Source organism: Brachyhypopomus gauderio, chromosome 13 (assembly GCF_052324685.1).
Source record: "Brachyhypopomus gauderio isolate BG-103 chromosome 13, BGAUD_0.2, whole genome shotgun sequence".
NCBI classification, from domain to species: Eukaryota; Metazoa; Chordata; class Actinopteri; order Gymnotiformes; family Hypopomidae; genus Brachyhypopomus; species Brachyhypopomus gauderio.
Window position 1 is genome coordinate 6744233 of NC_135223.1, and position 27500 is coordinate 6771732.

Here is a 27500-nt window from a genome sequence, read left to right on the forward strand (position 1 = left end):
CATACCCCCTTACCCTCACAGAGCAGCACATAACCCCCTTACCCTCACAGAGCAGCACATACCTCCTTTACCCTCACAGAGCAGCACATACCCCCTTTACCCTCACAGAACAGCACATACCCCTTTACCCACACAGAGCAGCACATACCCCCTTACCCACACAGAGCAGCACATACCCCCCTTAACCACACAAAGCAGCACATGCCTCCTTTACCCTCGCAGAGCAGCACATATCCCCCTTAACCTCACAAAGCAGCACATACCACCCTTACCCTCACAGAGCAGCACATACCCCCTTTACCCACACAGAGCAGCACATACCCCCCTTACCCTCACAGAGCAGCAGATACCCCCTTACCCTCACAGAGCAGCAGATACCCCCTTACCCTCACAGAGCAGCACATACCACCTTTACCCACACAGAGCAGCACATACCCCCTTTACCCACACAGAGCAGCACATACCCCCTTACCCTCACAGAGCAGCACATACCCCCCTTACCCTCACAGAGCAGCACATACCCCCTTTACCCACACAGAGCAGCACATACCCCCTTACCCTCACAGAGCAGCACATAACCCCCTTTACCCCACAGAGCAGCACATACCCCCTTTACCCTCACAGAACAGCACATACCCCTTTACCCACACAGAGCAGCACATACCCCCTTACCCTCACAGAGCAGCACATACCCCCCTTACCCTCACAGAGCAGCACATACACCCCTTACCCTCACAGAGCAGCACATACCTCCTTTACCCTCACAGAGCAGCACATACCCCCTTTACCCTCACAGAACAGCACATACCCCTTTACCCACACAGAGCAGCACATACCCCCTTACCCTCACAGAGCAGCACATACCCCCCTTACCCTCACAGAGCAGCACATACCTCCTTTACCCTCACAGAGCAGCACATACCCCCTTTACCCTCACAGAACAGCACATACCCCTTTACCCACACAGAGCAGCACATACCCCCTTACCCACACAGAGCAGCACATACCCCCCTTAACCACACAAAGCAGCACATGCCTCCTTTACCCTCGCAGAGCAGCACATATCCCCCTTAACCTCACAAAGCAGCACATACCACCCTTACCCTCACAGAGCAGCACATACCCCCTTTACCCACACAGAGCAGCACATACCCCCCTTACCCTCACAGAGCAGCACATACACCCCTTACCCTCACAGAGCAGCACATACCTCCTTTACCCTCACAGAGCAGCACATACCCCCTTTACCCTCACAGAACAGCACATACCCCTTTACCCACACAGAGCAGCACATACCCCCTTACCCTCACAGAGCAGCACATACCCCCCTTACCCTCACAGAGCAGCACATACCTCCTTTACCCTCACAGAGCAGCACATACCCCTTTACCCTCACAGAACAGCACATACCCCTTTACCCACACAGAGCAGCACATACCCCCTTACCCACACAGAGCAGCACATACCCCCCTTAACCACACAAAGCAGCACATACCCCCTTTACCCACACAGAGCAGCACATACCCCCTTACCCTCACAGAGCAGCACATAACCCCCTTTACCCCACAGAGCAGCACATACCCCCTTTACCCTCACAGAACAGCACATACCCCTTTACCCACACAGAGCAGCACATACCCCCTTACCCTCACAGAGCAGCACATACCCCCCTTACCCTCACAGAGCAGCACATACACCCCTTACCCTCACAGAGCAGCACATACCTCCTTTACCCTCACAGAGCAGCACATACCCCCTTTACCCTCACAGAACAGCACATACCCCTTTACCCACACAGAGCAGCACATACCCCCTTACCCTCACAGAGCAGCACATACCCCCCTTACCCTCACAGAGCAGCACATACCTCCTTTACCCTCACAGAGCAGCACATACCCCCTTTACCCTCACAGAACAGCACATACCCCTTTACCCACACAGAGCAGCACATACCCCCTTACCCACACAGAGCAGCACATACCCCCCTTAACCACACAAAGCAGCACATGCCTCCTTTACCCTCGCAGAGCAGCACATATCCCCCTTAACCTCACAAAGCAGCACATACCACCCTTACCCTCACAGAGCAGCACATACCCCCTTTACCCACACAGAGCAGCACATACCCCCCTTACCCTCACAGAGCAGCAGATACCCCCTTACCCTCACAGAGCAGCAGATACCCCCTTACCCTCACAGAGCAGCACATACCACCTTTACCCACACAGAGCAGCACATACCCCCTTTACCCACACAGAGCAGCACATACCCCCTTACCCTCACAGAGCAGCACATACCCCCCTTACCCTCACAGAGCAGCACATACCCCCTTTACCCACACAGAGCAGCACATACCCCCTTACCCTCACAGAGCAGCACATAACCCCCTTTACCCCACAGAGCAGCACATACCCCCTTTACCCTCACAGAGCACCACATACCCCCTTTACACTCACAGAGCAGCACATACCCCCTTTACCCTCACAGAGCAGCACATACCCCCCTTACCCTCACATAGCAGCACATAACCCTCTTTAACCTCACAGAGCAGCACATACCCCTTTACCCTCACAGAGCAGCACATACCCCCCTTACCCTCACAGAGCAGCACATACCTCCTTTACCCCACAGAGCAGCACATACCCCCTTTACCCTCACAGAGCACCACATACCCCCTTTACACTCACAGAGCAGCACATACCCCCTTTACCCTCACAGAGCAGCACATACCCCCCTTACCCTCACATAGCAGCACATAACCCTCTTTAACCTCACAGAGCAGCACATACCCCTTTACCCTCACAGAGCAGCACATACCCCCCTTACCCTCACAGAGCAGCACATACCTCCTTTACCCCACAGAGCAGCACATACCCCCTTTACCCTCACAGAGCACCACATACCCCCTTTACACTCACAGAGCAGCACATACCCCCTTTACCCTCACAGAGCAGCACATACCCCCCTTACCCTCACATAGCAGCACATAACCCTCTTTAACCTCACAGAGCAGCACATACCCCTTTACCCTCACAGAGCAGCACATACCCCCCTTACCCTCACAGAGCAGCACATACCTCCTTTACCCTCACAGAGCAGCACATACCCCCTTTACCCTCACAGAGCAGCACATACCCCTTTACCCACACAGAGCAGCACATACCCCCTTACCCACACAGAGCAACACATACCCCCCTTACCCACACAAAGCAGCACATGCCTCCTTTACCCTCGCAGAGCAGCACATATCCCCCTTAACCTCACAAAGCAGCACATACCCCCTTTACCCACACAGAGCAGCACATACCCCCTTACCCTCACAGAGCAGCACATACCCCCCTTACCCTCACAGAGCAGCACATACCCCCTTTACCCACACAGAGCAGCACATACCCCCTTACCCTCACAGAGCAGCACATACCCCCCTTACCCTCACAGAGCAGCACATACCCCCTTTACCCACACAGAGCAGCACATACCCCCTTACCCTCACAGAGCAGCACATAACCCCCTTTACCCCACAGAGCAGCACATACCCCCTTTACCCTCACAGAACAGCACATACCCCTTTACCCACACAGAGCAGCACATACCCCTTACCCTCACAGAGCAGCACATACCCCCCTTACCCTCACAGAGCAGCACATACACCCCTTACCCTCACAGAGCAGCACATACCTCCTTTACCCTCACAGAGCAGCACATACCCCCTTTACCCTCACAGAACAGCACATACCCCTTTACCCACACAGAGCAGCACATACCCCCTTACCCTCACAGAGCAGCACATACCCCCCTTACCCTCACAGAGCAGCACATACCTCCTTTACCCTCACAGAGCAGCACATACCCCCTTTACCCTCACAGAACAGCACATACCCCTTTACCCACACAGAGCAGCACATACCCCCTTACCCACACAGAGCAGCACATACCCCCCTTAACCACACAAAGCAGCACATGCCTCCTTTACCCTCGCAGAGCAGCACATATCCCCCTTAACCTCACAAAGCAGCACATACCACCCTTACCCTCACAGAGCAGCACATACCCCCTTTACCCACACAGAGCAGCACATACCCCCCTTACCCTCACAGAGCAGCAGATACCCCCTTACCCTCACAGAGCAGCAGATACCCCCTTACCCTCACAGAGCAGCACATACCACCTTTACCCACACAGAGCAGCACATACCCCCTTTACCCACACAGAGCAGCACATACCCCCTTACCCTCACAGAGCAGCACATACCCCCCTTACCCTCACAGAGCAGCACATACCCCCTTTACCCACACAGAGCAGCACATACCCCCTTACCCTCACAGAGCAGCACATAACCCCCTTTACCCCACAGAGCAGCACATACCCCCTTTACCCTCACAGAGCACCACATACCCCCTTTACACTCACAGAGCAGCACATACCCCCTTTACCCTCACAGAGCAGCACATACCCCCTTACCCTCACATAGCAGCACATAACCCTCTTTAACCTCACAGAGCAGCACATACCCCTTTACCCTCACAGAGCAGCACATACCCCCCTTACCCTCACAGAGCAGCACATACCTCCTTTACCCCACAGAGCAGCACATACCCCCTTTACCCTCACAGAGCACCACATACCCCCTTTACACTCACAGAGCAGCACATACCCCCTTTACCCTCACAGAGCAGCACATACCCCCCTTACCCTCACATAGCAGCACATAACCCTCTTTAACCTCACAGAGCAGCACATACCCCTTTACCCTCACAGAGCAGCACATACCCCCCTTACCCTCACAGAGCAGCACATACCTCCTTTACCCCACAGAGCAGCACATACCCCCTTTACCCTCACAGAGCACCACATACCCCCTTTACACTCACAGAGCAGCACATACCCCCTTTACCCTCACAGAGCAGCACATACCCCCCTTACCCTCACATAGCAGCACATAACCCTCTTTAACCTCACAGAGCAGCACATACCCCTTTACCCTCACAGAGCAGCACATACCCCCCTTACCCTCACAGAGCAGCACATACCTCCTTTACCCTCACAGAGCAGCACATACCCCCTTTACCCTCACAGAGCAGCACATACCCCTTTACCCACACAGAGCAGCACATACCCCCTTACCCACACAGAGCAACACATACCCCCCTTACCCACACAAAGCAGCACATGCCTCCTTTACCCTCGCAGAGCAGCACATATCCCCCTTAACCTCACAAAGCAGCACATACCCCCTTTACCCACACAGAGCAGCACATACCCCCTTACCCTCACAGAGCAGCACATACCCCCCTTACCCTCACAGAGCAGCACATACCCCCTTTACCCACACAGAGCAGCACATACCCCCTTACCCTCACAGAGCAGCACATAACCCCCTTTACCCCACAGAGCAGCACATACCCCCTTTACCCTCACAGAACAGCACATACCCCTTTACCCACACAGAGCAGCACATACCCCCTTACCCTCACAGAGCAGCACATACCCCCCTTACCCTCACAGAGCAGCACATACACCCCTTACCCTCACAGAGCAGCACATACCTCCTTTACCCTCACAGAGCAGCACATACCCCCTTTACCCTCACAGAACAGCACATACCCCTTTACCCACACAGAGCAGCACATACCCCCTTACCCTCACAGAGCAGCACATACCCCCCTTACCCTCACAGAGCAGCACATACCTCCTTTACCCTCACAGAGCAGCACATACCCCCTTTACCCTCACAGAACAGCACATACCCCTTTACCCACACAGAGCAGCACATACCCCCTTACCCACACAGAGCAGCACATACCCCCCTTAACCACACAAAGCAGCACATGCCTCCTTTACCCTCGCAGAGCAGCACATATCCCCCTTAACCTCACAAAGCAGCACATACCACCCTTACCCTCACAGAGCAGCACATACCCCCTTTACCCACACAGAGCAGCACATACCCCCCTTACCCTCACAGAGCAGCAGATACCCCCTTACCCTCACAGAGCAGCAGATACCCCCTTACCCTCACAGAGCAGCACATACCACCTTTACCCACACAGAGCAGCACATACCCCCTTTACCCACACAGAGCAGCACATACCCCCTTACCCTCACAGAGCAGCACATACCCCCCTTACCCTCACAGAGCAGCACATACCCCCTTTACCCACACAGAGCAGCACATACCCCCTTACCCTCACAGAGCAGCACATAACCCCCTTTACCCCACAGAGCAGCACATACCCCCTTTACCCTCACAGAGCACCACATACCCCCTTTACACTCACAGAGCAGCACATACCCCCTTTACCCTCACAGAGCAGCACATACCCCCCTTACCCTCACATAGCAGCACATAACCCTCTTTAACCTCACAGAGCAGCACATACCCCTTTACCCTCACAGAGCAGCACATACCCCCCTTACCCTCACAGAGCAGCACATACCCCCTTTACCCCACAGAGCAGCACATACCCCCTTTACCCTCACAGAGCACCACATACCCCCTTTACACTCACAGAGCAGCACATACCCCCTTTACCCTCACAGAGCAGCACATACCCCCCTTACCCTCACATAGCAGCACATAACCCTCTTTAACCTCACAGAGCAGCACATACCCCTTTACCCTCACAGAGCAGCACATACCCCCCTTACCCTCACAGAGCAGCACATACCTCCTTTACCCCACAGATCAGCACATACCCCCTTTACCCTCACAGAGCACCACATACCCCCTTTACACTCACAGAGCAGCACATACCCCCTTTACCCTCACAGAGCAGCACATACCCCCCTTACCCTCACATAGCAGCACATAACCCTCTTTAACCTCACAGAGCAGCACATACCCCTTTACCCTCACAGAGCAGCACATACCCCCCTTACCCTCACAGAGCAGCACATACCTCCTTTACCCTCACAGAGCAGCACATACCCCCTTTACCCTCACAGAGCAGCACATACCCCTTTACCCACACAGAGCAGCACATACCCCCTTACCCACACAGAGCAACACATACCCCCCTTACCCACACAAAGCAGCACATGCCTCCTTTACCCTCGCAGAGCAGCACATATCCCCCTTAACCTCACAAAGCAGCACATACCCCCTTTACCCACACAGAGCAGCACATACCCCCCTTACCCTCACAGAGCAGCAGATACCCCCTTACCCTCACAGAGCAGCAGATACCCCCATACCCACACAGAGCAGAACATACCCCCTTTACCCTCACAGAGCAGCACATACCCCCTTTACCCTCACAGAGCAGCACATACCCCCTTTACCCTCACAGAGCAGCACATACCCCCTTACCCTCACAGAGCAGCAGATACCCCTTACCCTCACAGAGCAGCACATACCACCTTTACCCACACAGAGCAGCACATAACCCCCTTACCCACACAGACCAGCACATACCCCTTTACCCTCACAGAGCAGCACATAACCCTGCCCCCTTTACCCAACATGACCTCCAACACATTGTAAAACAGGAACAAGTTACTTAGCAAAATCATATTAGCAACCATAAGTTTTGAAGTTTTCAGTAATTTATTTCTTTATTTATTACTTTCTTTTTTCACACAGAAAAGCCATGCACGACCTTCCCGCGTGTACACCAGCGGTTAATAATACACATACTTCAGTTTTATTAAAATGGCTTAGAATAGTTGTTCCTCCCTCCATACCAGGTAAAGGTTACTTGTGTAAGGCAGAGAAGAGAGGCCAGACGTCCCCCTCTAAACAAGCCTTTTATAATTCATCAGTGCTGCTGACAGATGACTTCTGCTGAAGAATATTAGAAAATGTCTCAAATCTCATATATATGCTAATAGTATGCAGGTTCTGGTGGGGGGAGAGGGTGGAGGTTTTAATCTGCCCTGACCAGTGAGGAAACTAGAAGAGACAAGGCATCTCAGTCCACAACTGATGATCAAACATGCAGGTGGAGTGAGAAACCGGGCGAATGCAGCGTCGGGGACACAACATTTTCTCATTTAGCTGTTGTGTAATAACACGTAGCGCTGGTTACACTGCACCTCACACACACTTGAGCACACACACACACACACACCCGCGAGAACACACATGCGAGAACGCGAAACACCGAATGCGTTTTTCTGCGCTCTACTTTATTTGCGCACACCTGTATTTATTCTTCTGACATATTGTCTTTTTATGTATGAACATGAACACTCAAGCAAGCTCACAGCAACTTTTCTCTAAACATTATTCTTTTGATCCCTAAGCTTTCGAACAAATATATCACAGTGTTCATGATGTATGCTGTGTTTAGGAAAAGAACCCGGTGTTGCTACCTGCTGTTATTGTTTGTTGTTATTACCTGCTGTTATTGTTTGTTGTTATTACCTGCTGTTATTACTTGTTGTTATTACTTGCTGTTATTATTTGTTTTTATTACTTGCTGTTATTATTTGTTATTACTTGCTGTTATTGTTTGTTGTTTCAGTTGTTGTTATTTGTTATTATTTGCTGTTATTGTTTGTTGTTGTTATTTGCTGTTACTATTTATTGTTACTTTTAATCTATTAGTCATGCTCCTTAGAAATAAACCAAGGACCGAAAGAAGACATGTTCTCTGTTATCTGAACAATATGATTGCAGTCTAAATAATTGTTCATCTTTATATCAATCAAATGTGTCCAGTATTCATATATTACTCATTCATGAATGATGTCATAGATTCAGACTCTGCTGCTTTGAGGTCACACTGTCCAAGATATCATGTTTAATGAGCCTGTTGTGATCACGTGTGCTTGTTTTCTCTAAAGGTCAAGGACCTTTATAAAGATGGTCCACCAGACTGTTAAGACCTCATTCTGACTGCTGAATGTAGTCATGTCTGACACGCACTACTGGAGGTCAGACCTTGCTCCTGTTGTTGCAGTACCATCGTCAGACCCAGAACGTTTCGTCTGGCTGCTGTCTTCACCTCTGCAACGTGTTTAACGCTCAACAAAAACAAAAACGTTCATGAGTTTCGGTCCAGCTCCTTCTCCCTTGCTCTGTGAATCTTTATGCAAATCAGCGCACGTGATTACATAATCAGTCAAGGTAGATGAATCTGCTCTACTGGAGCTCATGATGACATACTGCAGAACAGCAAGAACTTCTCATGAACTACAGGTGTCAGAGATCAAGATGTTGCTGGGTGGATAAACCACAGCTTGCAGTGATCTCAACTTACCCAGTCCTGCTGGATCTGAACACACCTCACCTGGACCTGCTGGATCTGAACACACCTCACCTGGACCTGCTGGATCTGAACACACCTGGACCTGCTGTATCTGAACACATCTTACCTGGACCTGCTGGATCTGAACACACCTGGACCTGCTGGATCTGAACACACCTGGACCTGCTGGATCTGAACACACCTCACCTGGACCTGCTGGATCTGAACACACCTGGACCTGCTGGATCTGAACACACTTCAACTGGTAGTGCTGGAACTCAACACACTTCATGTGGTACTGCTAGAACTTAGTGTACCTTGCCTGGTCCTGCTGGAATTGAAGGCAGTTGAGGATAACATAACCACCCATCAGAAGCAGGGTTTAGCTCTGTCTGTCAAAATCATTTGGAAAAGTAAAGTTCTTCTCCTCTTTCTTGCCAAAATGACATTCTGTGCTGTATTCCCATTTGTGACAGACACACTCCACCTTGATAGACCTCAGTGTGGAACTGAGAGAAATTTAGGACTGGTTTACTTTATTCTTGTGAGACTGAGATTTGTGATTCTAACATCCTGCATGAACTAGCATTGTTGTAAATGCTGTAAATGTTGTTGGCAATTGCCTATTGTTTGGGATACAATAAACTTTTTTGTATGACAAGGAAATATGCTAAATATAGTTATTTTATTACAAAACATATTTGCCTTACTAACTTATTATCAGATAAAAAGCTCATAAAAAATGAAGATTCTTCTCTGGGCCTAAGCAAAAATAATTGGTATCGTTTTGTGCTGAGGTACAAAAACATTTTCAGGCACAACAAGGCAGACAAATCCCCCTCAGCTGCTTGGGTGGAGGTGGAGGTGTAGGTGGAGGTAGAGGGTGTGGATTAAGAGTGAGTTTTAGTCCAGAGTGATGAGGCACACTGACGTTCTGTGTGTAAGTCAGGAGCCCAACCCAGGCTCCCAAGGGCATGACTGCTTCCTGCTCGTACGGCGAGAGGCGTCACACATTTCTGCAAAGATTAGCGGCAGGCCAATAAAATTAGCAGGTCACATTTTTAAGCTAATGTCGGCTCTCGTTACAACACCTGTTCCCCTTTTGGTCAGGTATGTTGTGCTCTCTTCATCCGGCCTAACAAGCAGCTGATTGACCTTTTGGTGATTTGCACACGTTTATTTGATGACTGTACTCTATTCGGCGGGCCGCGTGTGAGCACATCTTTCTTCATCCACTGGAACTGTTGCTTCTACAAACCGATTCGCTGACAGAATATTATTAAACATCATTATACTTCCTGGAGTGTGTAGTTCAGTGCAGTTTATGGCGTCTGGGCATGTGTCTGGGTGGAGCGGTGGGTAATGGGAACTGTCTCCTTCACTTAAGGCCGGTTCATCTCCTCTCCGTCACGGAGACCAATCGGCTGCCTCTGCGATTGCAGGCCGCGTTGGCACCTCGGTCGATATTAGACGCGTCAAATACGCCGACGCCGCACGGCTCCCACCGACAATGTTTATCAGGCGAAACGTGAAGCAGAATGAAGCAAGCCGTTAACCGTGTCGCTGTGGTAACAAGCTGCTGGTGGAAGCAGGAAAGGAAGCACGGTTCAAGATGGCCGCACGTCACTGTGTGCTGGGAGCGCTGGAAACAGACCAATACGAAACTGGTTCCTGCCAAATGCACTTACACCCAGAACAGTCTTTTTAAAAGGTTTAATTTTGTATATTCAGTGCACATGATTGGTACCAGTAAAACCAGTGTTGTTTAAAAGATCACAGAGCGGATTGCTCTTGTATAATTGTGTTTCCTGTCAGATTAATGTCCTGAGGTCTGTTTGTCTTTCCCAGGTTGAGGAGGGTTCTCAGGCAGGGTATTCAGCTGTCTCCTCCAGCACGGTGAGAATGTGGGACGGCTACTAGCGCCGACACTGACGGGCCCATCTTAAATGCGTCTGTCTTTGTTTCGCCAGAAATCATTTGAGCTGTTGCCCTTTTAAATGAAGGAAGCCGTCTGGGACCCAAGAGCCCTAAGTGGATGTGGTCAGGGAATTGACGAGGGCCCCTCTCCCTCTCTCTCTCCATTTCTCCCTCTCTCTCCCTCTCCCTTTCTCTCTCTTTCTCTGTTAAACAGCATACGTTGTTTAACATTCAGTCATCTCCTCTGTCAGGTTCATTGTGCCACAGAGGGGGAATGATGATGGATCGTTTGGCCAGAGGAGGAGGGCGATCAGCTCTGACAGGGCCCGCTATTGGTTAAGGACTTTTGTGGTGGCGTGACCTCATAATCGCTCGCCGGTTTGATTTATAAACTGGCCAGTGATTAATGCTCTTCTAAATGGCTGAGGCAGTCTAGAGGAGCCGGGGGCCAGAAACTTCAACATCCACTGCTCCTATCACAGATGCTTAAGTAGCCATGGCAGCATTGCCGTGTCACCAGCCAATCAGAACAGCCAATAAATCTCTGGTGCCAGCCCCTGTTTCATGGCAGTTGTGCCTAGCTTTGCAGGGGGTGAAGAATGGGCCAGTGGGGCATGGTCCTGTGGGCTATGAGCTGCAGGTGTGCAGCTCTCTAATCCTAACCCTAACTCAAACACCTAACCCTAACTCAAACACCTGACCCTAACTCAAACACCTGGCCCTAACTCAAACACCTGGCCCTAACTCAAACACCTAACCCTAACTCAAACACCTAACCCTAATTCTAACCCTAACCCTAATGCTAAAAACAGAACACTGCTAATCCCGTCTTTCTCTTAGATTGCATGGACTAATTTTAATGAATGTTTTTGACAAAAGCAATCAATTGCTCAAAAAAAGCAATTCAAAAGCAATCAAAAACATCCGGGAGTTCAACCCACAGCATTTGCATATGCGGCGTTATACTGTATATCTGCTGCTGACTGACACTGGTAATAAAACACTGCCTCTGGAAGGATCAGGTTGTTCACTCTCAGATCTATTTCTTACCCTGGTAACACGCTTTTCCGTACGCGCTTGAGCCTTACGTAACACTGTGAGGAGCAGCCACAGTTGAACCGCTGACATTTAAAAGTTTGTTGGAGCAGGGCCTCAACTTTACCGCTACCTTTCCTGCCAATGCTAAGATTGACGTCTCACTCGGAGACTTCGGAATGAGCACAGTTTGAGAGGAAATTTGTTTGGTCTCCTCATCCTCTCTCTCGCTCACTCCATCTGCCTCCTCTCTCTTTTTCCATCTCTCTCTCCTTTGCTCGCTCTCTCTCTCTCCTTTGCTCGCTCTCTCTCTCTCTCTCTCCCTCCCTCCCTCTTGCTCCTCACTCTCTCCCTCTCCGTGTGGGAGGTACAGAGTGTGGGAGCAGTTCGGCTTGCTGTGCTAGAAATGGCAGTGTCAATTAAATATCACTTTCAATTTCTCTGTTTTATGATCCCTTGGCTACTAAGCACCAATAATCTGGGACCCCCTACCTTGTCAGGAAGATGATTGATTACACTTGTCTCCTCTTATATAAAGACATTTACATGAAAATAAGGGAAACTCAGGTTTTGTTCGCATGAAAGGGAATTGGGGAAACGATCGGAAATTTGCTATTCATGGGAGAAGCGGTGGTGGTGATATCCTGGGTGGGGACACCCTCGCCTGGACCCAGAGACACACTGCTGGGACTCATGTCCATTTTATTAAGCGAGTAAAGTGATTTTCTCCTATTGTGATGCTGAGGTCGGGTTGCCAGTGCTAACATCATAAATCCCCCCCCAATGCTGATTTACTTTGCTCTCGGTACTTCGTGTCAGACGGGCCTGTTTGTAAAGAGCTCATGTATTTCATAAATGTGAAATTGCTTAGTTGTTGTGATAAAGCTTTTTGACTTTTCACTCTTTGAGGACTTATTCCCAAATGAAACACAGTCTCATAAATGTATATAACAACAACAATAATAATAATAATAATAGTGATGATGATAATGATGATAAAAGAACCAAATTTTTAATGAATGAATTAAGTAACAATACGGTAAATAGTAGAGCCCCATCGATCATGCGTGTATTGTGGAAACAGACCCTCCCCACTGTGTTGTCTAAAGCCCCCTTGTAATTATATGAGCTTAATATATTAGCGTGCGGGTGCAGGTGTGTAGTAGGTGTTCTGCTTATGCTGAAGTCACAGAAGAATCATGATGCGTCTGGAGAACCCTCAGCCCAGCGCTGAACCAGGAGTGCTGACCCAGGAGCTCTGACCCAGGAGCGCTGACCCAGGAGCGCTGATCCAGGAGCTCTGACCCTGGAGCGCTGATCCAGGAGCTCTGACCCAGGAGCTCTGACCCAGGAGCGCTGACCCAGGAGCGCTGATCCAGGAGCTCTGACCCAGGAGTGCTGACCCAGGAGCGCTGACCCAGGAGCTCTGACCCAGGAGCTCTGACCCAGGAGCGCTGACCCAGGAGTGCTGACCCAGGAGCCAGTGCAGGTGTTGATAAACGTGTAGGACAGTTGTGGCTGGGAACTTTTGGAGATATGACATTTATCCACATTTAACTCTTGGAGCTGATGACTTTTGGGAGTGAGGCTGGGCTTTAATATAAACCATTAACCATCTCTCTGTCTCTTTCTCCCTCTTCCTGTGTTTCTTTTTCTCTGTCTTCCTGCCCCCGTCCCTGCCCCTGCCACAGCCCGGACATGCTCCAACACCCTCCACGGCCCCCCTTCGTTACCAAGGCAGAGCTCCTGCGCTGGAGAGCCTAGATGAAACGCTGGACACCGTGAACAAGCTTCCCTGCAGACCTCACCCCCAGATAAGAACACGCAGGAGACAAATACGCTACTAATTTAATTAACTTCCCTCTCAGTGGTCGGGCCATACGACTGGGTTCACAGCGACTGCTGTTTTTCCCCCTTTAACAAAGAGGTGATGAGATTCTATGGCCGAGTGCAGCACGAGCCACTTAATCTCTAATGGGATAATTCATCTGCACAGTTTCAGTATTAACACAGGACGCTGCCTTCCTGTGGTCAATTTGAAGGCGATCGCTCCGCTAAATATTCTTTCGCCCATGACCGCTCGGTTAATTGTACATTTACATCCAGGCACCGATTGCTGTTTTCATTTAGAAGCTGCCAGTCATGGAAAAAGATTTAATGTTGCTCCTTTCTCAGTTTCACAAACTAAAGGTGTAGTTTAGATAGTACAAAGAAACGACGTTCTCACTTTCTGGAACGTTCCACTGTGGTTTGTTTTTCGGTCTTTTGTTTCTGAATTTTAAATGCGTAGTGGCGATAGGAGAGCTGTGATAGCATCGCACTAGAGCCACACAGATATGAGGCGGCTGCTTCTATTAACGTTAAAGCTCAAGTAATGTGTAGAGCGCCGAAGAAGAAGTGGGAGAGAAATGACAGTCACTGTCAGATAGCGAGCGAGTGTATTCCTCATACGCTCACGATAACCAATGCATATATGGTAAACAGAGGAGATTAGCCACCATCAACCTCCCCACGCAGCTTCGGGAACTCTGTGGAAACGGAGCGCGAGCGGACGCACGCGTGAGTGTTATAGCGCGAGTGTTACGTAGCGCGTGCGAGCGTCGCTGTTCAGTCTCCCATGCTCCGCACTCAGACAAGGGCAGAGCTGCGGGGAAACAAACGAGATGCCCCGTATCGAGGGCTTTGAACGGACTCTGGCCTGTGGGGCCTCCCGCCTGTCTGTGAGCCACGATAAGCTAAGGGCTAATACCGGGCCCGAGGCGCTAATAAACAAACAACAGTTAAATTGGTTGAATAGAAGCGGCGATGCGTGGGCAGCTAGCACAGCCTCAATGGCTTAATCTTCTCCTGTTTTACATTCTTATTCCAGATTAGCCAGTAAATGGGGGGACGACGTGCATGTTTCCCATTCTTCGATCCTCCCGCACGCATTAAATCTATTTTTTCTCTCCCAATTTCAGTGGTGAGATCAGGAAGGCTGAAGTTCTCAGCTCGTGATGTAATGAACGTGTTAGCATTATTTCTGTAAGGGGTATGATTATGTATTAGAGGCAGTGAAATGCATTTTCTCATTATGCCACTGGTTCCTTTTTTTCAGACATGACAAAACAATGCGATGTCAGTTTGGAATTGGGTCTGGAACGCGGACTGTAATGCAGCTCCATGAAACGGATATTGCAGCACACTTTGGCAACTAGATGGCAGCCATGTTTGTCTTGTCAGCAGCAGAGTGCCTGCTGCTAGACACAAACGTCACTCAGCTCTTGGAGTATACAGACACATGTCAGGACCGAAACGGAATTATCGGATCAACTCGTTGCCTCAGCCATTAGTAGATTAGCCATTAGCAAGTTCAGTTTTACAACGAGACTTGGAACTTTTCTGCCCAGCAGCCGAGTTATCCGAACGTTGTTATTATTTCTGAGTGGCATTAATATTCTGGGTTATTACTGTGTACATGGCGAATCCCTCTGAGTGTTATTTCTCAGCCTGCGTTCTTTGCTCGTGGTCCTTTCTTTCATTGTGAAGAGCTGGCTTGCAGCAGGTCACAGCCATTCCTGCCTTGTGCGGTTTTCAATGTCCTCACCATTGTTCTGCTGAAGGAGCCACAGAAGAAAGAACATTGTTCTTCCGGAGGCCAATTCATCAGGTTTTTCCCAGAGCCTCCCGGGTCAAGTTTTTATCGGGCCTGTTTGGATTTGAAATGCCCCCTCTCCCCCCTTTACAGCCCCTCACACCACCCCTCCAGTGCCACTATAGTGTCCAAACTTGTCTACATTTACTCCTCGTGTTTTTTGTGCATGGTCGATGGCCTTTTAAAAAGAGTGCCTCCAATAAGTCTTTATTCTTGTTTTGTTGGCTCTTGTACGGTGTTTTCATGAACTCTGGCCCCAGCCATGGCAACAGGAAGAAAAATGTTAACAATGATTGACAGGATTAAGGAAAGCCCCCAGCCCCGGTACGCATTTCAAACACTCGCAGAACAATAGCGTTGGGTGTGATTGAATTAATGAGCTAGCATGGACTGTCAAAAGAGCACACATACTTTACATAAACCTGATTATCTTTGCATGGCAGGAAAGAAGGGGGAAGAAAGCGGTTGTGGGGTTGGGGAGGGAGGCGGGTGGAGGGGAGGGTGGGGTAGAGGGAGGCGGGTGGAGGGGAGGGTGGGGTAGAGGGAGGCGGGCGGAGGGGAGCGGTTGGAGGAGCTGTCTTATACTGGGCCTCTTGACGGAAACATCAAAGTATGGTGAGGTTTAGAAACTGATGTTCTTGCAGGGCAGAGAAGACCTCTCCTTCACTATGGCTTCTGCTTAGCATAAACCAACCACGGTGCTTTTAACAAATCTATTCAAAGAGCCAGTGTAGGGCACGGGAAAAATGAAGAAAGCAGTTCTCCTCACCGCTCCTCAGCGCAAGACACCTCTAGGCAGGCAGCCATTGTTGCGTGAGCGGCCTGAATAGATTGGTAGGTTTCTTCAGCCCTGGACATCTCCACCCATGTCGAACCCCAAGACAGACACCAGACCCACTTGGCAAACCCCGCCCCCTAACCCCCCTTAAACCCCCGCCCCCTAAAACCCCCAGCCCAATCCGACTCAACCCAAACCTTCAGTCTCCTTCACTGAGCCGTTTCTGACTGAAACCCTCACCAAAGAGGCAGCAAAGTGAACCCTCGAAAATGAGAGCTAATTCTCCATTTAATCCATTTAGCGAGCCCCCTCCCTCCCTCTTTCTCCACCTCTCCAGAGCAACTTGGCTGGGGTGTAGAACAAAGCTCCCAGTGTGTTTGCCCAGTCTCTTCTTTTTAAGTACGAGTCAATCGCTCACCTTCACTCGCCACTTGGACGCTACCACTGGAAGGTGCAAGATTGGTTGTAGGCCGCTGCCCCGTAGTCACAAGCTGCTCCGCCCCCTGGGTTACTCCACCCTATCGCTAACGAATTGCCATGGCCTTGCATATTGAAAGGTTATAAATGGTACTGGGCTCCTTGAGCCACGGCGCATAAATTGGAATGTCGGCGTGGCAGTGAATAATATTCTTAGCATTATTCATAACGGTGAAGAGATGAAGGCACGGAGCTGGCCCACGCTAGCGTGACAGTGCTGTTACGTATGGGCCGAAGCCGGGTTTTATCGGGCCGTTCTGTCAGTAATAGATACTTCACTGGGCCCCGTTGTGCTGATATAACAAAACAAATGAGGGGAATAATAGTGTTCTGGGCTGGCGTGTGACTCCTCCCCCCACGCCCGGTGCATGGCAACGTGCACACATGTAGAAAAGTATGAAAAATAGCTCAATAAAGGTAAGATAACACCTGGAAAATCCCTCTGTGAAGACGTATGTTAGGAGGAGGAGATGCACTTCAGGAGGAAGAATGTCTGTGAGGGGTTAACGCTGCCGTGATTGGCTATGCTATTCTCCTTCTACGTTCATGAGGGTTTGAGGTATGAAGCATGGTTCTTGGTGAGCACGGGTTGCTTTGTCACTTTTAGTTTTAGTTTAGTTACAAATGAACAGGGAATCATTTCTCCCAAAGCTGTGTAAGTGCAACCATGGTGCATGTTGGAGGATCCAAAGGGTTCCAATACTTCAGAGAACCTGGGCGTGACTTTAACAGCTTCTTCATCATATAGTACATCTGCCTCTTTGTCACGAAGTCACATTTTGTGTTTTTATTATTTTTTTTAATATTTCCATAGCCTCTGCTCTTGAATAAAGTGTCATTGGAAAGAAAATCCCATGGTTTGAGATGCTATTGAACACCTGTTTGATAATAGTGAGATGGTCAATAGCTGTGGTGGTGCACCGTGTAACTGCTGAAGAGGAGAACCTCTTGACTTTTATTGTTGTGCTGCTAATAATTATTCGCTGGGCCAAACCCCCCGCACCACTGAATGCTTCAGTTGTGTTTTGCATAGGCAGATGTATTAGCTTCCTGACGCTCCATTCATTAGAGTGCTATTAGTCTCTACAGATTGATCAATATATCATGTATAGAACATCTTGAATGTGGCCGTCTGGAGCCATTGTGGGCCCAGAGATAATGACTTCTTTATTCATGCTGGCTTGTAGGAACATGGAGATAAAACGAGGTAGGAGAGAGTTATTTCACCCAGGCAGCAAAGGAAGAATCCACCAGATTATAGGAGCGAAACCCAAACAGAGATGGTGTGTGAATGGGAAGAGCTCTCTGAACACTGAGATCTGAGAACATACACACGCACACACACACACACACACACACACACACACACACACGCACGCACACACACACACACACACACACACACACACACACACACACACACACACACACACAGTGAGAGGGATGTGTAGAGGCATCAGTTAACATCAGTTATGCCCAACACTGGGTTCCATTCAGGCATGTCTGTGACATCTGTGACATCATCAGTGGGTTCAGTCCAGCTGGGTATGTGTTAGTGTCAGCGTGGGCTGGGTCCGGCTCCATGTAAGGTAGTGTGGGCTGGGTGTATATCAGTGTGGGCTGGGCCCGGCTGGGTGTATGTCAGCGTGGGCTGGGCCCGGCTGGGTGTATATCAGCGTGGGCTGGGCCCGGCCGAGCCCGCGACGGTGGTGGGGGTACATGCTCAGCGTAGCTCTCAGCTTTTTAGTTTTTTTTTTGCTTTACAGTGGCCGTCAGCTCCTGGCTTCAGATTCCACTCGTCTTATCTGCGAGTCTTACCATGTTAACCATAATAGAGGTGGAAGAATGTCAGGAGCGTATGAGTCACCGGAGACTTCGCTTCTCCAACTCCATGTTTCGCGTTGTTTACAGCTACACCCATCAGGAACAGGCGTGTAAGTGCGTCCCTGGCGGACGTAGTGCAGCGCCCAGCAGTGCGCCTGGTTTCACGGGCTCTGGATGAGCCGGCTCTTCCTGTCCTGCTCTTCCTGTCCGGCGTGTGAACTTTAAGGTGTCACGAGAGGGCAGGAATGTCGGTGGTAGATGTCTCTCCGGACGGGGTCTGTGTCCAACACTCGAGGGAGCCCTGTGTCGACCTCACAGCCACGGCTACACATAAATGAAGCTTAATTCACCGTCGTGCTGGCAGATAGCAGGTCTACCAGAGCACATGATGTCCTGTCTCGTCTCCGGTCCACGGTAGTTTGTCCTCAGTCTGGTGCATCGATTTTCTCCAGCTGTGGAGAGAGAGAAGGACACGGAGTCCTGCTGCCGAGACACTCAGGGCTCACTTGGCATTTGAATCAGTTCAGGCCTTAATTCCTCAGATGTACTGAAGCGGATAAAAACAACACAGTGGAAACCTGAAGTGCTTTACCACAGATCTCGTCTCTGGTCTTGCAGAAACACTCACACGTAACTTTTGTCTGACAGTGTCCGTATTGTCTGGCCATGAGAAACTCCAGAATGTGCTCACAGTGTTTGTGCATGTTGAATTTGCATCTCAAAACTGCCCCTGTGGCATAAGGCGTTCATGATCCAGCTTGTGCCCTGGTATAACCCCTCGCTACAAGGGGATAGATCTGGGGGGCAAATCCACGATTAAGATTCCCTCTCTGAGGGATGTCCCTGATCATGTCCTCTGGGTTTTAAATGTTGGGCCAGCCAGGCTATGACACTGTCTATGCTAGTGGGCCAGTCTATGCCAGTCTATGCAAGTGGGCCTGTCTATGCCAGTGTGACAGTCTATGCCAGTCTATGCCAGTGTGCCCATGTTTGTTTGTTCCTGCTGCAACGATGGCTTCTCTGCATACCTGTGTTGGCATGGGGACAGCTTCACCGTGATCAGGTATGAGCCCCCAGTGGGAGGAGGTTCTAGAACATTCTAGTGTGTGTGAGGTTGAGGACATCGTGGGACTGATGGGAACGCTGACCCCTTTCTAACGGCACTGTCTAGAAATGGTGCGGTTGTCTTGCATAGAGGACAAATTAAAGCGAATGCCCCTCCTCCAACATGTATTTGTTATTTGTCTGGAGCGCTGTCCAGAGCATCACTTATTAAATAATTAAATACACTCACAGAGGCTTTTCATGTGTTAGGATTGCGATGGCCTGTCACGTAAAGGGTTAATCCATCCTCAACCTCAACACTACACATTTTTGGAGAAGAGTTAAGCTGTCCCAGAAGACCGTGTTCAAAACCCACACACAGCCCCCCCCATCCAATACGGGTGCAGTGCTTTCGGATGCACCGGTCAGCGAGGTCAAAGTCACGACAAAAACGGTTGGGGTGCATGTGTGCTAGAAGAGGAAGAGGAGGATGAGGAGGAGGGTGGAAGGCTCTTTTCCCGCGGCGAGCGAAGAAGCCGTCGGCTCACCTTGACAGCTCCTCTACCCACAATGCACTAAGTGGATGATTAAAAAGAAATGGTGGGTTTTACTGCAGGGTGTGTGTGACCTCCCCGGAGTGCGCAGGGCGCTGGAGCGCGCAGCTACAGCTGTCTTCCAAACAGCCTCGACATCCTTTATTTATTTCTTATGAAATATTGATGTGTGTTATGAAAGGTTTAAAATAATGTGTCTAGCCTTTCCCTGGCCTGGGCACACTGTTTTCCAATGCATAAATAATTCTGGCCCCTTGGACAGAGAGCCAGCGCATTAGGTGCTGAGGTAGTCGCGTATCGCATTCTTTCTGCCTGAGAGAAAATAGCGTTCCCTCGTAATTTCCTACACTTATACGATCGCTGCGGCTCCTGAATAATTGATAGACAAATTTAGGGACTAAAACTCCAACACAATATGACTTTATGTCAAAGGGTTGGCCTCTATGGATCTGGGTCTAAATCAGCTCTCAAAATGGGTTCCTACACGTTTATGGGGAGAAAGGGGGGGGGGGGGGGGGGGTGTGAAAATCCACTTTTGATTCCTATTGCCCCTCCCTCACCAACAACAGAAACACCACCCTAACACCACCCCCACGCCAACACCACCCCCACCCCAACACCAACACCACTTCCACCAGCAACAGTAGTACAGTCACGTTGTGAGCGGGGCCCCGTTGATGAGGTCTGGCTCTGCATGGCTGGAGATAAGCAGACTCCCTAGCCCATTATGAGGGAGGGGGTGGAGGTGTGTGTGTGTGTGTGTGTGTGTGTGTGTGTGTGTGTGTGTGTGTGTGTGTGTGTGTGTGTGTGTGTGTGTGAGTGTGTGTGTGTGTGTGTGTGTGTGTGTTGGAGGGTGTGTGATGTTTTGTTTCTGAACACAAATGGGTTTTTCACCCTGACACAGGCCTGGTTTGATTGCCTTGCGGATGTGCAGATGTGAGGCCCTTGCTTTCTCATATTAATATCGGGTGTGATGTACAATTATGGCCCAGATTGTCAGTCAGATCTGTTTGCGGAGTGCAGGCATGGTAGATGGTGGGGGTGGCTAGGGAGGTACCCCTCCTGATGCTTCAATTAACATGCAGCGAAGAGTACGGACGCTCGGCCCAGCGATCAGCTCGGAGACGCGCTCCGACCGTACGGGCTACGGTGCTGGGTATGTAGCCACGGAACACGTTCATCCTGCATGCTGTTTGTCTGAGCCTGCTGCTCCCACTCCGACCAATGGGTGGTTAGATGAGCTGGGGTGAGCGTGTAGTCCCTCAAACACCACAGAAGATGCAAAACATGACCTCCTGGGTCCAGTAATGAAGACGATGATCAGGAGTGATGCTGACACGCTGTGAGAGCCCGAATGAAGTGTGAGATGGTCAGTGTGAAGCGCTCTGATCAGCCCACGACCTGCTAGCATGCACACACAGCGGCCTGTTCCTGTGACTCAGCCTGTATGTTTTTATTTCAGGACTTCGGTTTGTGTCACTCAGGATAAAGCTAAGGGGTCCAACCAGAGGTCCAACAGAACCAGGCATTCAGATTGCTTCTATGAAATAACCGGGATGAAAACGTGAGGCATGGGACATTCCAGATTAAGGATTCCAGATTTTTTAAATGCTTTTAGATACATAACTGACACTGTGATTTCATTCTAGTATATGCCTGAGGAAAAACAGATGTCCTATAATGAAACATCTGCAAATTACACAGCAAACACACTCACACATACACACACATACACACACATATGTTATATCCTTTGTTCAATATGGTAGTTTATTTTTTGTTTTTGTTCGTTCCATTGATGAATGAGAGATAAACGTCTTTCCTGTAGGACAGATAGCAGTGGCTGGTGTTCAGGGTTCTTGTGTTCTGTGGGGTTGTTGTGTACTGTGTGGTTCTTGTGGGGTTGTTGTTGTATACTGTGGGGTTGTTGTGGGGTTGTTGTGTACTGTGGGGTTCTTGTGGGGTTGTTGTTGTATACTGTGGGGTTGTTGTGGGGTTCTTGTGTACTGTGGGGTTGTTGTGGGGTTGTTGTGGGGTTCTTGTGTACTGTGGGGTTGTTGTGGGGTTGTTGTATACTGTGGGGTTGTTGTGTACTGTGGGGTTGTTGTGAGGTTGTTGTGTACTGTGGGGTTGTTGTGTACTGTGGGGTTGTTGTGGGGTTGTTGTGTACTGTGGGGTTGTTGTGGGATTGTTTTGTACTGTGGGGTTGTTGTGTACTGTGGGGTTGTTGTGGGGTTGCTGTGGGGTTGTTGTGGGGTTGTTGTGTACTGTGGGGTTGTTGTGGGGTTGTTGTGTGGTTGTTGTGGGGTTGTTGTGTACTGTGGGTTTGTTGTGGGGTTGTTGTGTGGTTGTTGTGGGGTTGTTGTGGGGTTGTTGTGTACTGCGGGGTTGTTGTGTGGTTGTTGTGGGGTTGTTGTGTACTGTGGGGTTGTTGTGGGGTTGTTGTGTGGTTGTTGTGGGGTTGTTGTGGGGTTGTTGTGTGGGGTTGTTGTGTACTGTGTGTACTGGCATCTTGGCTCTGCGTCCTTGGGCTCTCATGGAGAATGTGGAGCTGCTCTATGCCTGTTAACATTCAGTAGCAGTTGTGTCCTGTCAGTTATGTCCTGTCAGTTGTGTCCTGTCAGTTGTGTCCTGTCTTGGCTGCGGTCAAAGATATCTCTGCTCTTCTTTCTTCCCTGTTTACTGGGATGTTGATGGCTGTTTGCAAAACTTTCACTGTGAGTCCAACTAACATAGACCAGCAAGCAGCTTATGCCCACTTAACAATCTGTGTCAATATTGCTTTACACAGGTTCTTTTGTGACATATGTGTATATCTATGTAAACATTGCTTTATACACAATCTTGTGTGACGTATATGTATATCTATGGAAAACATTGCTTTATACACGTTCTTGTGTGATGTAATATGAATATCTATGTAAATATTGTTTAATGGCGGTTGATTGAGACACCGCGGTCCCGCAGTCTTTTGGAGGAAGAGTGTGACGTCCTTTGGCTCCTAGGCCAGATGAAAATAAACCTGGAACAAGCAATTTTCTATTTGGTTTTAAACTTCAGCATATTTCGCTACGGATGAAGGTGGTTTGACAGCCGAGCTCCGGCCCTCTGAGTATACGCTGGACCTTTCCATGAACAGAGATGACCCCGCGACCTTGAGTGGTGCTTTCAGACGGCTCTGATCAATGACAACCTCTCCCCCTCCAGCTCTTTTATAAAGGACTGTCTGATAAAAAAAAACTAATACTACTAATAATAGTAATAACAATACTCATAATAATGCTGGGGGCAAAGTTACCCTCTTACAATTGTGCTGATGTGCACGGCCTTCTGCTGGGCTGTTGACCAGTCATTATAATCACCATTTATAATCACACACACACACACACACACACACACACACACACACACACACACACACACACACACACACACACACACACACACACACACACACACACACACACACACACACACACACACACACACACACACACACACACAAACCTCTATTGAACAGAGGTGGATGAGCACAGCCTGGATCCTAGCCATGATTAATCTGATAAATAATAAATATATCAATCTAGCCCTCCGACAAGGACAAATTTTTAGCAGCAGGAAAGCACAAGAGCCACTTCTCCTTCTCCCTGGTACCGAAAAATTAATTATTTAATCGTTAATTCTTGAGGAAATGAGAAAAACGTTTTGATTAATGCTGTCCAATGTCAGTGCATGGATGTTTGATGTATGTCAAGCACTTATTTTATCTTCAGAAATAACACACACACATTTTTAATAAGACTACAGGCTGCTTATACTGAGATCAGATGTTTATCATCTCAGGATACATTAAAGTTACAATCGCCAACACCTTGTGAACATGTTGGCTTTGACTAACCTCTCTTCATATGGGGGTCAGTTCTGTTTGCTAATGGAAGTGTCTCAGGCCATTCTGTATAATCACGTCAAATTCTGATCTGAGCTTCTGTGTTTGCTGAGAGGTTTCAAAGAAAACTGACATTGTCACTGGTCTAAGTAGAAGTGAGTTGGGCTTCCTGAGAGGTTGTGTGTGACCTTTTCAAAGCACAAGGCTGCGATGTCTTGCAGTTGTTTTTGAGCGTTATTCGCAATGGTCTGTTTTTATTTGTCATCATTGACGTAGTGAGTTTAAAATGCCTCACCTGAACAATGACTATGTATATATTTGTGCGTGTTTGTGCTTATAATTGCAATTAAAGTGATTTATAAACAATTATATTTTTATTGCTCATCCACTTATCAAGCAAAACACAATGTCCTAAACCTTTGACATCGTGTCACCATTGAACATTATGAATATTAATACTTATTAGGAAAACCGACAGCAGTGTTTGTTTAGCAGGGCGAGCTGTCACTCCGTGTGTTACAGTTGTGAAGCAGCAGTTTGTCCCCTTTCAACCCCTTTAAAAACAGTCTTGCCCTGAGGGGCGGGGGCAGCAGCCCTAGCTTTTAACAGGGCCAACAACCCGACAAATACCCCCCTGTCCACCATTACACATCTCCTGCCACAGAAAGGGAGGGGGTGTGAAAAAAAAAATCTGTTTCCGTTGGCAAGCTAAAGCAGGCCGGATCGAGTGCAGACTGACAGAAGGCATTGTCCGAGTGAGCTTTGCTGGTCGTTACAAGCATCAAGACATTAGACCGAACAATCAGCGCACTGGCAGCATCATCAATCACGCGGCCCTGACAGTCGACTTTAGTTTGTTTGTTCCACTCTGCATAATAAGCGATTGGATCAGGTTTAATTAGATATTGGGTAATCAATCACTGCCAAGCAGGCCCTCGGTAAGCGGACCCGCACGCGCCTTTGTCAAAAAAGAAATGACAAATATCAAAGTCGCTCAGTGGTGGGTCAAAGCCAAGGTGTACGCCGAGAGCCGGGCCTGATTAAGACAGCTATGTCACATACAATTAAACCGGCTCCAGCGTGAGGTATTTACATAATGAATGAGCGGATGCAATTTTAAAATGTTTAGTAGGGCACGTCTCTTGAGATGCACCGTACACGAGAATAAACATTTTACAGCAAGTTTGTTCAGGTTTTTAAATTTTCATGCATTTTTCATTTTATTACATTTTTCATTCTAAAACACACTGGTATAATCTGGCATTTATAGTCCCTTAACAGTTATTCTGCCATTTGGATAAGCCTAATTGTTAAGTGTTTACAGATTTGTAAGGGCATTATTATTATGAAAAGTAACAAATGCGTGTTGTACAAATTATGTTTAAGCTAAACTCTGAGCCTTGCAAAATGTTGAAAAAATATTAAATATGGTCTTTTATAACTATAATTATTTATCAGATAGTCATAGAAAAGCAGAATTATGAGCACACAAGGATGTTCCTCTCTGAAACTAACAACAGTATGTCAACTTAATAACAAGGCTCTGTAGTGATGCATCATGATTGATGTAAATTCTTAAAATCCAAGAAGTTACATCATATCCAAGCCACATATTGTCCAAGCTGCATCACAAGGACATAATCCATGTTAGAAAAATACAATATGCCATAAAGCATGTCTTCTCTCTTCTGCACACCCACGTTCGCATGCAGATGAGCATTTAAAGTAAGAACAGGAAGAAAGCAGAAGAAAGCATCTGGACAGACGTCTGCGGCGCACGCCTTGCAACCTTGCATCTCCGCTGATGAGACAGTTACAAGTTCCCAACAGCTGCCTACTAATGTTTGATCAATGATAAAATATGCCAAGGTGACAACATCACTCTGCCCTGCATTTGCAAGCCAGGGCCCATTAAATTTTCAGCGGCCCGTGAGTGGAACCCTGATGCACCCCGTGCTCCCTGAACGGCGTGGTGGATTGAGACAACTTCACAAGATGTCAAAAACAATATCCGTTTGTGTTTGCCCACCAAACCCTCCAAGTAACCTTTTCCCCACCGCCTGTGTTTGCACTGGTAAACCACAGGGAATTCACTCCAGGATAAAAAGCAATAAAAAAGCATGAAAAAAGAAAGAGAAAAAAAAAGAAGTTTAGCAGAAGCTGTGCAAAAGCTGCCTGAGGTGCATCTTTGGCAAAACATTGATCAACTGTTTTTAAGGGGGGGGGGTGTTGAGGGGGTATGCGAGGATCCTGGCACCCAGCCACAGGAACAAGGCACCGCCATGCTGGGAATTGGTTAATTCTTTAGCTAGACGTTTTTGTGTCTCAGAACTGGCAGATCAACTGTGCCAGGCCCATTCTCTGGGTAAATGTCAACTGTCAGCGCGTGGCACATGGGTGGCGCCCCTGTCTGGTGCCAACGCTTCGACGGCCATGCTGCAGCTACAGCAGGCGCTACCATTGGAAGAATATGTTTTGCAAATTTGTATGATGCAAGGATTCATAGTCTAAAGAATTTGACATCTTCATTGCAGAGTGCAGGTCTTCATTGCAGAGTGCAGGTCTTCCAGCCTTGTGCTTGTGCACATTAATGAAAACTCCTCAACTGCAAGTAACCACTGTCTTTAAATGTGTGTGAAGATCCTTGGTTCAAATGCTCCTCGTCCTACACCCTCCATATAGTTAATAAAGAGAATGACGAGAATGTCCCCATATCACTGGATGCTGCTTGAGTCCCTAAGGAGGTCAAAACACCTAACAATGTGTTAACTGTTAAAAAAAGTACCACTCAGTTCGACATCAACAGGACAAAGCCCTGAAGACTCATGACCACTTTTGTTTGTCCTTGTTCACAAGCGAGGTCCAGCGCTTAAATAATTCAGGCCAAGTAAGAATCAGCATATCTCTCAGAATGCCTAATGAGCCAGAAGTAGGTGAGGGACAGGTTCGTTTCAATTAGGCCTTTTGTTGCCGACACCAGTGTGACAAATTCATTTGGTTACTGAGCCAGGTCGTTGTCATGCTCTGTTCTGTCCCTGGCATGTATGTTTACTGTCCCCCTCCCTCTGTTCTCCCTCTTCTTTCTTTGCGGGCGTCTTGTCCTGTCCCATTCTCTCCCTCCCTGTCCTCTCTCTGCTTCGCCTTTGTTTCTCAGAGACTC